Consider the following 12,700-nt stretch of genomic DNA (forward strand, 5'->3'; position numbering starts at 1 on the left):
CCAGTTATTCTATTTTATTTTTTATTATTACTTTTTTTGGTATGTTTGAGTGTGCCCTTCTCTTCTTATTTTTATATATATATTTCTTATTCTGTATACATAATGGTAAATATACTTTGTTCAAAAACCCAATAAAAACATCTATTAAAAAAATTATTAGATGCTAAAATATGGTAATTTCTTCCTTTTCTGGAAATGAAGTGCAGAATGCCTCTGTTGTTACAAATGCAGAACAGAATTAACCTTTTTTGTGCCAACAGTAAAATAAAATGCAAAGCATGTTGTCCAATTAAATTTATGTGGTGTCGCCAAAGTGTAAGTTATTTTTGCTTAAAATTATAATACAGCATTTGTGGAAACTGCACAAAAATTGAGAGATTCTGCAAAAACGTCTCATAACTAAGAATTATAAATAAAAATTACAATTGAAATAAATAGCTTACTGGAAATATATTCAAGCATTTGGTATGTTCACCATTTTTTCGCAGTCTGTACAAAGAGCTGGAAACATCTCCACACTGACTAGAACAGAATACTAATATAAACGTGATGCAGGTTTCTAATGGACGTGAGTTTGGTCAATAAGACTGCAAGCAGCTGCTGAGTGTTGCTGCATTGCAGCAGAGAATAGTAGTCCTTGAACGTCCTTGCTGATCTGTGAATGTAGTGAAAGAGGAACTGTGTGGAATTGAAAATCCACGGTTCTGGAACATAGCATGTCCCTTAATAAGACTTCCTGAAACATAAAAATATTTTATTTACTTCAAAAAACATTGGTAATAAGATAAAAAAATAGAAGAAAGGAATTCTGTCAACAATATGTTTATTTTTCAATAAATATCTATTGACGTAAGGGATTGGGGTGGAAGCTTCCGGTAGCGCCAGCAGCGGGTTTTGTGGCGGGTAGGAACAGAAAATGTGGAGACAGGTCAAAAGTCAGAATCCCGCCGGCAGGAAAACAGGCCAGAATATTCCCCTCTCCACTTGCATGGTGGGTTGAGTGCAGGTTTGATTTCCTGCTGACCCATGATAAGAAGCCCACCTGCATGTATTAGCGTATGTCATAATTACTCAACTCGCCAGAATCACGTTCCCCCTGCTAATTACATACCACGACAGCAGGAAATTAGACGTCACATTCACAACTGGATATACTTGGTGAGCAGCTATCCACCCTCACGTTTCTCACGGCTTCGAGGTGAATGCAACATTTGGAGCCTACCTGCAACAGCGCTGCTCAGGGTCAACAGCAGTGCCAGTGTTAGCACGCACTGGGCACTGGTGTCGTTTTATGTTTGGGCTGCTCACAGTGGGTGCTCACAGTGGGTGTTGAGATGAGCCGCTCATGGTTAGTGCCGTGGGTGTGGAGCTGCGCTGCTCACGGTTAATGCCGTGGGTGCCGAGCTAGGCTGCTCATGGTTAATGCCGTGGGTGCCGAGCTGGGCTGCTCACGGTTAATGCCATGGGTATTGAGCTGGGTTGCTCACGGTTAATGCCGTGGGTGCCGAGCTGGGCTGCTCATGGTTAATGCTGTGGGTATTGAGCTGGGCTGCTCACGGTTAATGCTGTGGGTATTGAGCTGGGCTGCTCACGGTTAATGCTGTGGGTATTGAGCTGGGCTGCTCACGGTTAATGCCGTGGGTGCTGAGCTGGGCTGCTCATGGTTAATGCTGTGGGTATTGAGCTGGGCTGCTCACGGTTAATGCCATGGGTGTGGAGCTGGGCTGCTCATGGTTAATGCCGTGGGTATTGAGCTGGGCTGCTCACGGTTAATGCTGTGGGTATTGAGCTGGGCTGCTCATGGTTAATGCCGTGGGTATTGAGCTGGGCTGCTCACGGTTAATGCCATGGGTATTGAGCTGGGCTGCTCACGGTTAATGCCGTGGGTGTTGAGCTGGGCTGCTCATGGTTAATGCCGTGGGTATTGAGCTGGGCTGCTCACGGTTAATGCCATGGGTATTGAGCTGGGCTGCTCACGGTTAATGCCGTGGGTATTGAGCTGGGCTGCTCACGGTTAATGCCATGGGTATTGAGCTGGGCTGCTCACGGTTAATGCCGTGGGTGTTGAGCTGGGCTGCTCATGGTTAATGCCGTGGGTGTGGAGCTGCGCTGCTCACGGTTAATGCCGTGGGTGTCGAGCTGGGCTGCTCACGGTTAATGCTGTGGGTATTGAGCTGGGCTGCTCACGGTTAATGCCATGGGTGTGGAGCTGGGCTGCTCATGGTTAATGCCGTCGGTGCTGAGCTGGGCTGCTCATGGTTAATGCCGTGGGTGCTGAGATGATCCACTCACAATTAATGCTGTGGGTGTTGAGCTGGGCTGCTCACGGTTATTTCTGCGGGTGCTGAGCTGGGCCACTCATGGTTAGTGTCTCGGGTGTTGAGCGAGGCAAGTCACGGTTATTTCTGCGGGTACTGAGCTGGGCCACTCATGGTTAATGCCGCTGGTGTTGAGCTGGGCCACTCACGGTTAGTGCCGCTGGTGTTGAGCTGGGCCACTCACGGTTAGTGCCGTTGGTGTTGAGATGCTCACGGTTAGTGCCCTGTTCCGTACTAATCTCCCTTCCATTGCAGGGCAACCAGCAGATCAGCTCGGACCACCTTCGCGGCCCTGGAGACCATTGACCCGAGTAGCTCTGAGGGAGACATCTCGAAGACCAGCATTGAAGAGGTGTCACATCTGTCATCCACACCCTCAACCAGCACAGATACTCACATCTCGGGAGGAAGAAGGTGTAGGCAGGCTTCTGGGTCACTCAATAGTGAGCAGGTGGATGCAGGGATGTCCCAGGGATCTGGCACTGGGAGGGATACTGGAGCCCAGGACTTTGCTGTGCCCCTGGCCGATAACGTGCCCCTGGGTATGGTCATCCAAGCGCTGCTAGAGCTACAAAGGCAGAGTTATGATCATCCAGAAGGGATGACAGCATCCCTCCTGAACTCCAAGGCTGACTGGATGAGTCCCACTGCCTTCTATCCGAGGAGATGGTGCGATCACTCCAATGAAACAAGGCCAACACTGTAAGGTTGGTGTCTGAAGTGGAGACCTTGATGCAGGACTTGCACTCAATGGTGGGGAGAAATGTCCACTCCATGGTTCAGTTCATGATCTCCATGGCTGAGGCATGAGCTCCAGGCTGGAGGGCTTCAACTGCATGGTGCTGGCACTGGTGGGAATCAACGAGTCAGCACCAGAGGATGTTGTGGCTTCTTGATCTCACTTTGGATGTCTTTCTATCCCATGGAGGAGCCCAGGGGCCCCTAAGCACCTGAAGGAGCGCAGCCCTGGGCCCTGGGGGTGTCCAGCCCATCGGAAATCCCCCTCCTTGTGAGTAACACACCTCCGGTCCCACATATATAGGAACATACATGGGAAGATAGCATTGCAACACCTGTGCAGCCTGAAAGCAGGCCCAGATCCTCAAGGTGACGGCCCTCCAAGTGATGCCCACCAAGGTCATTTCAATTAAGAGGGCGTGTAAGTCAGCAGGCCGCCTCAACCTCCGCCATGGATCCTGGGAATACACCTAGATGCAGCGGGAGCGTGAGGAAGAGTAGGAAATAATGGGCACCTAGCTGCATGCTGAACATAATAATAATCTTTATTGTCACAAGTAGGCTTACTAAACACTGCAATGAAGTTACTGTGAAAATCCCCTAGTCGCCACATTCCGTCGCCTGTTCGGGTACACAGAGGGGAATTCAGAATGTCCAATTCACCTAACAGCACGTCTTTTGGGACTTGTGGCTGGAAACCGGAGCACCAGGAGGGAACGTGCACAGGGAGAATGTGCAGACTCTGGACACAAAGTGACCCAAGCTGGGAATCAAATGCCGGGTCCCTGGCGGTGTGAAGAAACTGTGCTAACCATTGTGCTACCATGCTGACATGGTCACAAACTCCCTGAACATTGGGAAATGTGGATCCATGTGGGCGCAGTCAATGATGTCCTGCACCTGGGGCAAGCCAGCTATGCGTGTGAAGCCCAAGGTTCTGGCATCCTGGCTCACCTTGTCCTGGTCAAAATTGATGCACAGATGATGAACCCACGCAAATAAATATCAGGACCAAGATTCTCCCACCACGTCACTCCGACACGGGGACGTGATTCTCCGGCGACTGGAGAATCGGCGCCAGTCGCACCCACGCGATTGACATGGCACCGGTTGGGGGCCATTGAAAGAGGCCCCTGCAGCGATTCTCTGCAGTCGACTGGCCAAATTCCCGCCGGCGTGGTTCCAACCTGGCACCACCCACCGGGAGCTCGGACCCGCGGCCTGGTGGGAGTCCGGGGGGATCAGACTCGGGTGGGGGGGGGGGGGCTCCACGACGTCCAGGCCCGCAATCAGGGGCAACTGATCGGTGTACGCCCAAAATCTGGAGGGGGCCTATCTCCTTCCGCGTGGGCCCTCTATAGGCACTGCCGCGGAAACGGCTACCTCACGCATGCGCCAGCACAGAGACGGCCGTCGCGCACATGCGCGGACCCGCGCCGGCAGTGCAGGGCTGCGTATCGGTGCTGGAGCTGCGTGCAGCACTCTGACGTCGAGCTGGCCCTCTGAGGCCCGCTGAATCGCTGGGACAAGAGACACATTGACGCCGGCGTGCAACACTCCAGTGTTTACGCCGGCGTCAACACTTGGCCGGGGTTTTGGAGAATCCCGGCCCACATCTCCCTTATGCATTTGCGAGCGGCAGACAGGGATATGTGGCACAGGTCACTCATGCAACCCTGAAACAAGCCACTGACATTGAAGCTCAGAGTAACAATTTCTTTCAGGGCCACAGGCAAAGGGTGACCTTTGTGTTGTTTCAGGATTGGCGGTCATTTGCAAAGTGTCGTTTGTGAATGTGGTGCCAACTCTTTCAGCACCTGGCACAGGTGGTCCCCCAGGAAAGACTCAGCCTTCTCCGACACTGGACCTCTGCCATCGTGAGGGGGAAGTTCTCCGGCAATAGACCTGTGGCCAGAAGTGTCTCCTTAAGGCTCCACCATATGGCCCTGCTCTCTGGAAATCAGCAGGCCCAGCCTCCCACTCCTCTGCAAGACACTGGTTCTGGTCCTGGCCACGTTCAGCGACATGGCAATGACACTGCTGCTGCTGCACAGCTATCGAGAGAACTACCGACTCAACTACCATTCACACGGATGATCCCTGGAATGGCGGGTCTAACATATGATGAACGGCTGAGGATCCTGGGATTGTATTCATTGGAGTTTTGAAGGTTAAGGGAGATCTAATAGAAACTTACAAGATAATACATGGCTTAGAAAGGGTGGACGCAAAGAAACTGTTTCCGTTAGGCGAGGAGACGAGGACCCGTGGGCACAGCCTTAGAATTAGAGGGGGTAAATTCAGAACAGAAATGCGGAGACATTTCTTCAGCCAGAGAGTGGTGGGCCTGTGGAATTCATTGCCGCGGAGTGCAGTGGAGGCCGGGACGCTAAATGGCTTCGAGGCAGAGATAGATAAATTCTTGATGTCGCGAGGAATTAAGGGCTACGGGGAGAATGCTGGTAGGTGGAGTTGAAATGCCCATCAGCCATGATTGAATGGCGGAGTGGACTCGATGGGCCGAATGGCCTTACTTCCACTCCTATGTCTTATGGTCTTATGGTCTAACTGGTTCCAGTCTCAAATCAATAACTGAAAGGAAGAGAATATAAAAATGAGTGATGAGGAGTCCTGACAATGCCCTCACCCACATCCCTCTCAGGATCTGGGACATCGCCCCGTGTGCATCCCCCTATGCAAATGCCTTTGCAATGAGTATAACTCCCTCCCATCTCACACAGTGGGCAATTGCCCATAGTTGGCCCTCTCAATTCCACCTGACAGAAGTGCCTTGACCCTTCAGAGCATCAGAGGGCCACTGACATCTCCCTCCTCCTCCCGCCAAAAGCCACCCCATGGATGAGGACTGAGGCATTGACTGCATTCTATCGACCTGCATTCCAACCTCATGTGGGAACGAAATACTGCCACCCGTTATGTCCTGAATGGGGTGACAGATGAGGGCCTCTACTCTCCCACCTTGCTTCGGGGCACCATGTGTGACACCTCTTTGTCATGGAGAGGTCGGTGTAAGCCTTGGTGTTCAATGCTTGGGGCTCAGCTCCCACAGGGTTAACCATCAGGCACCAACCAGTTGTGCACTCGAGCATTATAGGACTGACTAAATTGCCACAATTGACTCATAATGGAAAGGTCAAGGAGCTGATCAAACAACTGGCTTCCCCATGTGGCAGGTGAGGCACACCTGATTCATGTTGAGAGAACAATTTGCAGTCACCTTCATCCCTAGAAGGCACCCCCATTCCTCAGCTCTCATTGTCTTCTGATTAAACGAGCCTCCCACTTTAAACAGCCAGACACCCTGACTTTATTCCCTGATGGCCTTGCGTCCATAACCAATGGCTTTTCCTTTCCAGACAGCTCAGGTCCTGAGGTTGTACTTTGAGGGTTGGGGGTTTATTGTACTCATCCTCCCTCCCGTATGAGGATCTTCTGCCCTCATGTAGCATCCCTTGTCAGAGTTCCCCACTCTGAACTTGCAGCCTGGCATTTCACGGGATCCCACCCAGGAACCCCCTGTCACCCCTGTGCTGACCCAGTGATTGCACCTGCCCCCACCCTCCTCCAGCTCCCATTCTAAAAGGGCAATCCTGCCCAGAGAAATGGGCACAAATCCAGCAAGGATCATATTGAATGGTAGTGCAGGCTTGAATGGCCTACTTCTGCACCTATTTTCTATGTTTCTAATCTGTAGTTATTACCCATCTCCTCAGAAAAAGCTTTGACACCTCTCTGACTTTGCAAACTACCGCCAATCCCCAAACTTCCTTTCATCTTCAACATTCTTGAATATGTTGTTACCTCCTAAATCCATGCCCAGCATTCTCAGTACTCCATGTTTGAGTTCCTCCAAATCAAATTTCCGCTGCTGCCACAGTACCAAAATGGCTCTCCTCATCATTATAAATGACATCTCATGTGACTGAGACCAAGGTAAACTCTGCCTCCTTGCTCTGTCAGCAGTCTTTGACATGGTTGACACCGTCATCCTCGTCCAACGCCTCTCCATTTTCCTCCAGCTGGCTAAGCCTGGATTTGTCTGGTTCCATTTTTATCAATCTAATTGTAGCCAGAGAATCACCTGCAGTAATATATTTTCCAGCTCCAATACCTCTGGTGTCCCCCAAGGAATTATACATGGCCTCTCCTATTTCTCTGCTACATGGTGCCCTTCAATAACATTGTCTAGAAATGGTGTCAGTGTTCACATATATGTTGATGACATCCCAAGTCTATGTCACCTCCACTGACTCAATGTGTCAGACGTTTTACCTCCTTCAAGTAATCCTCCAGCTTTGGACAGGACCAAAACATATGAACGTGATTAGCGCCCCCCACCCCAAAACGTTCACACATATCTTCTACTCCTTCAAAGAATCGACTCATCCTCGCCCTCATGAGGTGCACTCTGTATACCGCCTTCAGCTGTATCAGCCCCAACCTCGCGCACGAGGTGGAGGCGTTCACTCTCTGGTGCACTTCACACCAGAGCCACTCCTCCGTAACCTCTCCCAACTCTTCCTCCCACTTTGTTTTGATCCCTTCCAGTGGTGTCTTCTCCTCTTCCAAAATAGCTCCGTAAACCGCCGACGCTACCCCCTTCTCCAGTCCCCTTGTTGTCAGCACCTCCTCCAGCAATGTGGAGGCTGGTTCCTCCGGGAAGCTCTGTATCTCCTTTCTGGCAAAATCTCGAACCTGCATGTATCGAAACATTTCCCCCTGCTCCAGCCCATACTTCGCTTCCAGCTCCTTCAATCCTGCAATCCGATCCCTAAGAAACAAATCTTTTAGTGTCTTAATCCCCTTCTCCTCCCATTTCCGAAAATTTCCATCCCACTTACCTGGCTCAAATCTGTGGTTCCCCCGAATCGGCATTTCCCTTGACCCTGCCCGCAACCCAAAGTGTTGGTGAAACTGCCTCCAAATTTTCAATGAAGCTATTATTATCGGACTCCCTGAATATTTCCCCAGGGCCATCGGGAGCGGCGCTGTTGCTAGTGCTTTCAATCCCGACCCCCCCCCATTCCCGAGCAACCTGCACCCCCATGTATCTAAATGAGTCCCTGCCCTACGGAATGGCAGACCCCCCCCCCCCCCCACCCCTGCCCCCACCCCCGGCCGAGACACCACAAAATACTCACTCTTGTCTAGATTTAGTTTGTACCCCGAGAAAGACCCAAACACCCGAAGCAGCTCCAATATTCCCCCTATTGACACACTCGGTTCCGACACGTATCACAGCAAGTCATCGGCATATAAGGACACCCTATGCTCTGTTTCCACACCCCCCCCCCCCCCCCGCACTAGTATTTTCCATACCCCCGAACTTCTTAATACATGGCCAACTGCTCAATTGCGAGTGCAAACAGCAGGGGGGACATAGGACATCCCTGCCTAGTCCCATGGTGGAGAGAAAAATATCTCGAGCTGATGTTATTTGTGCGGACCCTCGCCCTCGGCTCCTTATATAGTAACTTTACCCAGTCCACAGTTCTTGGTCCAATCCCAAACCGCTCCAGAACTGCCATCAAGTACCCCCATTCTACTGGTCAAACGCCTTCTCCTCTCTGTTTCCTTCCCCTCCGCCGGTGCCATAACCATATTCAATACCTTTCTAACATTTGAAAAGAGCTGCCTCCCTCTCACGAACCCCATCTGATCTTCTTTTTCTTCCTTTAATACACTCCTTAAAATCAAGATCTTTGATCAAACTTTTTGTCAAGTCTATCACCCTCTGTAATATGTCCTTATGTGACTTAGTGTCAAATATTGTTTGCTAATGCAAACCTCAGGTTGCATTATTATGTTCGAGGTACTATCTAAATACAAGTTGTTGTTGTTATCGGGCAAAAGAGTGGGACATTCAACAATCAGAAGTCCCTTCTTTATTTTTGAGAAACACTGACCTATAATGGTAGATTTAATTAGTGAAGTACACATTTCACATATAGATATATGTTAGCTGTTGCTCAGCCGGTGGCAATCTCTACTTTGAGTCAAAATATTGTAGGTTAAAATCATACTTCAGAGACTTGGGGCAGAATTTTACAGGGCTTGTAAAATTCCCTAGTAACCCACCAACCGTCCTCTTGCCTGCCCCCAATCTGCCGCACTTCTACTGGGCAAAGTGAGGCTTAGGGCAGCTCGCCACCATTGCCCCAATTGAGGTCCTCAAGTAGCCAATTTTTGACCCCTCATGGGCTATTTTCCCACTCAGCAGGAGGGGTTCAGGGATGAGGGGGAACCTAGCAGGTCACCCGGCACAGGCCTTTTGCGGGAAGAGACTGGTTGCCTATTTCAAGGGGCACCTTTCCATAACAGATGTCCCACCCAAGATCTGCCCCCCTAAGGCTGCTTTCAAACCACCCGGACTCTTCATCCAAACCCCAATACCCTTCCCACCTCCCACCCTCATTAAACAGACCACAACCTCCTTCCTGTTTTGAGATCCCTGCACTTATCTGGTCTTGGTCTTTGGAATCTGGACACTGCTGCCGTTGGCACTGCTTGAACTGCAGAGCTGTGGGCCAATCTGATTCACCCACAGCTATATGAAGTAGGCTTTCCAGACAAGTGAGGAGTGGAAGTTCCATCTCCAGACAATTAACACTTCTTGGAGTGTTACCTGGCCATGATCAGTGAGGACACATTCCTCACCATTCTTCTGGTACGGGCCGGAAACACCACCATCTGAAAAATCTTTCCCTTGAACACAAAAATCTGGGTTGACACTCCAGTGTACTATTGAGTAAGTGCTGCACATACTCAGTCTTTTAGATGGTACATTGAAGCAAGGCCTTGCCTTTCCTTTCAAGTGGCTGCTGAGTTTCCTCCATTACAGCAATGATGATTTCAGAAGTAAACAGTCGTTTAGTAGTGCAGAATTTGAATATTACTGAAAAGAGACATGTTGCATCTTAACCAATAACCAATTTAGGATAATCAATTGAAGTGATATACATTGATGTGCAGGGATGCATTCTCTGCAAAAAAAAGGAATACGTTCAAGCCTTGTGTCTTTTTTGAATTACCAGGGAACTTGGAAAGCCAATATTCCTGTTTCTTTCTCCATGGCGATGCCTCAGAAAATCAGAGGCGACTTGCCAACTAATCAATGCACCTTACCTCCTGTGGCATAAATTGTTGTGTTCATTTGAAACTTGAAATTCTTACATTTATCCTGATGAGTTTCTCTTCTCAGCAATAATCCAGAAATACCATTGGTGGAAGGTTAGAGAACCAGAGGACACTTATTTAAGGTGACTGCCAAAATAAACATTAGGAATTGCTTTTTTCAGGATCTGTAATGCAGAGCCTGGGGAAGATAATTCAGTTGCAGTTTTCAAAATTCGATCAGCAACTTGAAGAGAAAACAATTTGCTGGGCTATAGGTAAGGAGTGGGGAATGATCCTCTGAGTTGCTCTTGCAGAGAGCTAACATGGTGTTATGATCTGTATTGACACCGATGATGTTTAAAAAGAAATTCAAGGGGCAGCACGGTGGCGCAGTGGGTTAGCCCTGATGCCTCATGGCGCCGAGGTCCCAGGTTCGATCCCAACTCTGGGTCACTGTCCGTGTGAAATTTGCACATTCTCCCCACGCTTGCGTGGGTTTCACCCCCACAACCCAAAGATGTGCAGAGTAGATGGATTGGCCACACTAAATTGCCCCTTAATTGGAAAAAATTGGGTACTCTAAATTTTTTTTTAAAGAAATTCAATCTCCAGTTAGTAGCTGAAAGAATGACATGTCACGATTTCACATTTTAAAACCTTCATTGTAACAAATGACTTAAAGCAGTATTGACAAAACATTATTTTCCGTGTGTAAGCAACTTATACTTAAAAAACTATTTATCACCCATCACATTCTTCATGGAATTACAGTTCTTTTAGAAAATAGTCTACAGCTGCTCCCAGCTTCCAGTGGGTTCCTGTATCCACTTGCGCTGAGTAGTAACTTTGAGTAAGCATCCTCAGGTGCTTTTCTCAGTTTTTGGAGAGTTTTTAAAATCCACGTCCAGTAGTAAACGTGTTCTGATGATTCTTCTTTCTTGTCGCAACATGAAACACACGCTTGTATCTGAGTATAAATGCTAATTCGCTATCTTTGACCTCAACTCATTTTCATCTGAGGAAAATATAGATAGTTTATAGTGCTTCCAGCCCAAAACCTACAACACCTTTCTGGGACTTTGGGAGACTCATAGTCTACTTGTGGTAAATTCAGAGCTTGTTACCATTGTCTCCAAGCATAAATACCTTGCATATTTATTTCAGTAGAACAATCTATACATTCCTTTGCTATCAAACAATCAAACCACCCAGTCTTACTTGCAGACAGGGTCACATGATTCCAGTCCATTTACTCTCAATTTAAAGCTATAACCCCAAATTAAAATTCATATAAATCTGAATATTGTAACAATGGGGAAAAAAGGGACATGGTGGGCCAAATAGGTTACTTCCATGCTGTAACCATTCTACGATTGACTACTTTGGGAGCCCTAAGATCATGAAAGGCAAATCTGAATATAAAAATAAAACAAGTCAGTCTTCCTTTCTAATGAAAACTTGAGACAGGGAGTTGAAATATCCCGCAATAAATTCCAAGCAGCACTGAAGACAATAAATAGAAAACACAAGTGACTATGTATAACCTTCAGAGGAAGAATCAAAAATGTATTATCTCTTTGTGGAAGCAGGCAAGTTAACAAATGGTAATTTTCTAGTATTTTAATATTTATTTCAGTGTATAATTTAAATGTTTACTTTCTGGATTAATATCTTAGGTCATAGTTATGTCATTGGCTCTGCAATTCTGGTCCTGAGCTATTTTTAAAGCATCGTGCAAATGTAGCAGAGTCAGCCCATCTCCAAACACCAGGTGACACCCATGCTGTTGTTCTATTAGTGTGTGCTGCACAATGCACCACATGACATCCAAGCTGTTGTAATATGTGCTGCACAATGCACTGTGATGTAGGTTTATATAAATGTCTGTTGTGTGTGTAATATATAGATCATATATAGATCATATATGTAATATATAGATAAAATATATATTTTTATACGGAATACAAATATACAATATGGAAGTCAGGAAAACCGAAGTAATGGAATAGGACTCCAGCTTCAATTAACATTGACAACCTCATTCTAGAGTTTGTCGACAGCTTCACATACCTTGGATCACAACTACCAGCAATTTTGATGCTGCAATCAGCACCAAGATTGCCAAGGCTGCAACTGTCATATGAAAGTGTCAAACAGCAAACTAACCTAAAATACCAAGCTCCATGTGTAGAAGGCTTATGTTCTTAGCAGCCTCCTTTACAGTACTGAGGCATGGACAACTTATGCAAGCCAAGAAAAGCAGCTGAACCACCCTCCTGCCTCAGATGAATATTGACCATCTCCTGGCAAGACTAAGTGCCATTTATGGAAATGCACCAGGGTATGGGGATCCTATGCAAGTTTGCCCTCTTGAGACAGCAGCAACTCCATTAGTTAGGTCTTGTGAACCAAATGGATGATGGCCACATCCCCAAAGACATACTCATTGGTGAGCTTTTTATCAGCATGAGACCAACAAGTTGCCCTGTCTGCGATACGAGGATGTT

At 47.8% G+C, this 12,700-nt stretch overlaps 1 protein-coding gene and 1 long non-coding RNA gene across 2 annotated transcripts in view; one reads left to right on the forward strand and one right to left on the reverse strand.

Annotated features, from left to right (window-relative positions):
• The window catches only part of LOC119977155, a 48,767-nt gene extending 48,240 nt beyond the window's left edge, over positions 1 to 527 (reverse strand). The window contains exon 1 of the long non-coding RNA XR_005463127.1: positions 444 to 527. This is a non-coding gene — a long non-coding RNA (uncharacterized LOC119977155). The remainder of the gene's footprint in view (positions 1 to 443) is intronic.
• Positions 1 to 12,700, forward strand: part of stard13b (StAR-related lipid transfer (START) domain containing 13b) — a 636,160-nt gene that overhangs the window by 315,312 nt on the left and 308,148 nt on the right. The window lies entirely within an intron of this gene.

Source organism: Scyliorhinus canicula, chromosome 14, assembly GCF_902713615.1.
Source record: "Scyliorhinus canicula chromosome 14, sScyCan1.1, whole genome shotgun sequence".
NCBI classification, from domain to species: Eukaryota; Metazoa; Chordata; class Chondrichthyes; order Carcharhiniformes; family Scyliorhinidae; genus Scyliorhinus; species Scyliorhinus canicula.